Below are 4,275 nucleotides of genomic sequence, written 5' to 3' on the forward strand. Positions count from 1 at the left end.
TGTTTTTTGTGTACTATCTCAATCCAACTCCAATATGGGTGTATTGAAATCTTCCACTTGCACTAAAAGAAAGAAAAAAAACACACAATATGACCTCATTCGTGTATAGGTAAAACTACCCTTAGATGTGTGTGAACTTTCTTATTCCCAGGTGTTACTGCCATCCTGACTGCCGTCACCATCCATTCTTATTTCTATCAAATCAGGATTTCTATCATCTCAAACCTTCCTATTTTTTAAAGTTGATATATCAGTGAGTACTTCTATAGACTGGCCCTGTAAAGATTTGGTAAATTCCTTAGATCTAAGAATAGCTTCTTTAGCATGGTTGTTTTTCAGGATAGTAATGAAGAAACACCAAGAAACATCCCTTTGACTGTACCTGCTTTGAGTCAGTGCCCAGCCTCATGCTAGCTGCCTAGTCTTTGAGTCTTGCCCATGACATATAAGATTTTATTTCCAAGATGTGATTCCATGTTTAGGACAGTAGGTGGGACTAAAACCTCAATGCTTCTCATAAGGAACACTGATCTGGGTTTTCTCCCAGATAAACTCTAATTTAGATTGTTTCTTACTGAGCCACTTTCTTGATCCTCATATACAGACCGCAATCCAGAGTATTTGGTTTTTGTACACAGTCTTTAATATTTCTTTAAAAAAATTAGAAAAGAAAGAAATGCAAGGCATTTAAATGTGTTGACTACATTATAGCATCTGTTGTATATAAACCAAAAGATTAAAAAAAAAAAGACTGTGTGACTATAGAGAAAACAATGTTAAAGGAAAGAAAAATTTCATTGTCACGGAAAGCACTAGCCCAAAAGCCGGTTTCTCAGAAGATAGAATGTAAACCAGAACAACTGCTTTGTTCAGATTGGTTGTAAAACCAAGCAAAATAAATCTGACAGTTCAAAATGTATCACACAAAGTCAAACATGGAAGAAACAAAACCTTTAAGATTCAATTTAAGTATCTAGATATATGGAAAGTCCAAGTGTTTTGACAAATACAACAGGTTTTATGTTGGTGAAATGAAGTTGGTTATTTTTTCTAAGCTGCTTCTTTAAGGTAGACTAATCCAATTGTTCTCTGAGGGAAGAAGTTAGGAGTTACAATTGCAATAGCTGTAAAAAATACTCTACTGGACCCTAATATTGTAATCTAGTAACTCATATCTTTTGAAGTTTTGGTAGGTTTAGATGTCTAGTTCAAAATAACTTTTAAAAGATGGTCAGTGGGCTATGCTCTGACCAATAAAAATATTAGTGAGCAAAATTAGGAAGTGACACGCTCCACATACAATTAACTTAAGTGTCTAAGACTTAAGGACAAAGCCCTCATTCACCTAGAACATCCATTCCAGAAATATGGAGGGTGTATCCAGTGAACTGAGATTAAAATTTTAGACATATTACTGCTCACTTACCTCTGTATACGGCAACCAGGAGAACTGTGTATTCATATCAGAAATCTTAGAATTATCTTTGCACAATATTAAATTTTACACATTTATCTGCAATCCACTTATTCTTCCCATTATGGCTCCTTCCAGGAAACTTGACACTCTCCTTTGGTGGTCTCAGGAATCTTTTCAACATAATTATTTCTTAAAAAAAAAGATTGCTTTGAGCATAAAATGCATATGTGGTTCTGCCATATTTATTAAATGGATCTTGAAGTATTTGATTCTTGGTTGAAGGTAGAAGATATCCACACTGGTTTGAAGGGAGTTGTTATCTTCAGAAGTGTTTTTGTAAATCACTCTTCTCAATAACTTCTCCTTTTGTTGATTTACTTAAACTTTCAAGAAACTGTTCAGAAACTTTTACATAAGGAGCTAGGCTGGTCTTCTTATAATCTCTGATTCTATGCTTAATATCAGATTCACCTTCCTTCTCTTTTTCCTATTCACTAGTGGAAATAGTATCCAATTCATGGCACATGGTGCTTATGGTTGGTACAGTAAATGGATCAAACTGATCTACTTTCTGTAAATCAATAAGCACAGTGCAATCTGTTTTAGGTTGACCACTAAAAGGCCTCTTCAGTCAATGGTTGATTCCTTTGCTAACACTGATATCCAGCTGTGGAAAACAGTACTGGAGCACGATCTCTCACTATAGCCAGGGTCCACATTTGTCATTTTCGATGTTATTCTGACACCTGCTGGCTACCTTCTTCAAATGCTCCCAACCCTGAAGCGAACGGTGATGATTTTGGAAGCTTTGTTGATGTTCATCATGAATTGTTTCAGAAACAAGGCCTACAATCTTATTCCAGCTTTATTTTCAAGTATATCTTGATCAAGACATATTCGTCAATGTATTCTTTTTATTATGTTTATAGATTTTCTGACAAAAGGGTTAATTTTTTCACTTAGGTGAACTTTCTGAACGTCTTGGCCACCCTTAACAAGGCTCAAATACTCAACTACCCCAGAAAGTACTTCAGAGGGCAATTTTAGGATTCATCCCAGACCCAGCAATGAACACCTCTCCTTCCAGAATATACCCAGAGACGATGCTTAAATCCCAAATCCTCGGGCTTCCCTGGTGGTGCAGTGTTTGAGAGCCCGCCTGCCGATGCAGGGGACACGGGTTCGTGCCCTGGTCTGGGAAGATCCCACATGCCGCGGAGCGGCTGGGCCCGTGAGCCATGGCCGCTAAGCCTGCGCGTCCGGAGCCTGTGCTCCGCAACGCGAGAGGCCGCAACAGTGAGAAGTCCGCGTACCGCAAAAAAAAAAAAAAAAAAAAAAAAAAAATCCCAAATCCTCCTTCAGGGCTCTGTCGATGGTGCATATGACCGATGTCATGAGAGCCCAGCACTTAGAACATTTGTCTACATCCTCTTTTCCAGATCACTCTGGTTGTTGAAGGATTGGTAGTGAACGTAAATATCTTTCCAACGTAAATGAATATTCACGGTGCCGAAAGTAATTCTTTATCACTCCACCAAAGTTGAGCCAGCGACAGTACTGGGCCTATGGAAAGAGCCTCCGGTAATAAAGCTTAAGCAGCTTGGGCAGCTCGGCTGCGTCCAACGCCTCCACAGAGCGCGGAACTCGTCCCAGGCTGGATGGCCCAGAGAATTGGCGGGAACCTCAAACCGCAGCCTCGGCCACTGCGCAGGCGCGTCGCGGCGTCAGCGGCCGTCTGCAGCCGCCCCCGGGAGTTGTAGCTCCCGCCTGGGAGATGGCCTGGCGCCCGGAGGTTCTGCAGCATCTCTGCCCATCTGCTCTGACAGTGGGTCCAACGCTCAGATGGAGAGAAGGAGGCCATGCCTACTCCAGAAAGAAGTTTTTCTGCGGAAAGGTGAGCCCTTAAGCATATTAAGAATCAGCAGCCCGGTGAAGAGATACGTGAGGCAGGGCGAGGTGTGTGGGAAGGGGCGGGATGTCCCAGGTACTCCCCAGGCACGCCGCTCCTCCTGAATTTCCGCTCTGTTCACCAACCCGGAAGCTCCCAGTGTGATTTTTTAGTACACTACGACCTGCCTGCTGCAAACCCCCTAAAACCCGTGTATGCCTGAGGACGCGGAGGTTGAAATAGAGGGGGAAGGGTAAGCTTATTTGCTCTCTCTGCTCAGGTGGAACTGCTGCCAGGGGTCTGAGCTCCACAGAGTATGAATTAACTTGAGATAGAGTTCAGAATTTGCTTATTAGTCTCCAAAACTTCAAGGCCAAAATGGTTAAGAAATTGGCCAAAATAAGACATGGTTTCTGTCTGAGTAAAGCTTCAGTTGATTCTTTCAGACCTGGTTATCTAAATTTCAAAACAGTGAGAAAAAGAAACCACTCAATTGGTACTTGACTCTGGTTCATCGACTATCTAAAATAATGCAAAAAGTTAGCATTACTCACATTTTGGGGAGAGGAACTGGCTTAAGAGTATTTTTCCCTATCCTAAGACCATAAATATATGCTCCTATATTTTCTTTAAGAATAGTTCTTTATTAGTCTGTTATGCATTTTTTTTTTTTAAGTCTAGTGAAAAAAAGAACTTGCTGGGGGAGAAGGCCATGGAAGGGCTTGGGTACCATGGAAGATAGAATATATTTAAGTATCTATTCTGTATTTCAGGAAGATAGAGATATTGTTAAATTTTAAAAAAAATGAAAGGAGAGGCAGCAACCAGAAAAAAATTGAAGGATGTATGAATTTAAACCCATCAAAGGAAATCTGATCTGTCAAGTGCAGGGCAGGAAAGGAAAAATGGAAAAAATATAAATAAAAGATATACAGAGAAACTTGGACAAAATAAAGAAAGAAATACAAAC

At 40.4% G+C, this 4,275-nt stretch overlaps 1 pseudogene across 1 annotated transcript; it reads right to left on the reverse strand.

The window, feature by feature from the left end:
* Positions 1 to 1,656: 1,656 nt before the first annotated feature.
* On the reverse strand, positions 1,657 to 3,278 carry LOC309962961 (DNA primase small subunit-like; annotated as a pseudogene). Its single transcript has 3 exons — positions 3,042 to 3,278; positions 2,771 to 2,845; positions 1,657 to 2,538 (listed from the first exon to the last, which is right to left on the reverse strand). The product of its transcript is annotated as a DNA primase small subunit-like (transcript).
* Positions 3,279 to 4,275: the final 997 nt, after the last annotated feature.

This window comes from Leucopleurus acutus, assembly GCF_964270905.1.
Source record: "Leucopleurus acutus genome assembly, chromosome: 6".
Classification (NCBI taxonomy): domain Eukaryota; kingdom Metazoa; phylum Chordata; class Mammalia; order Artiodactyla; family Delphinidae; genus Leucopleurus; species Leucopleurus acutus.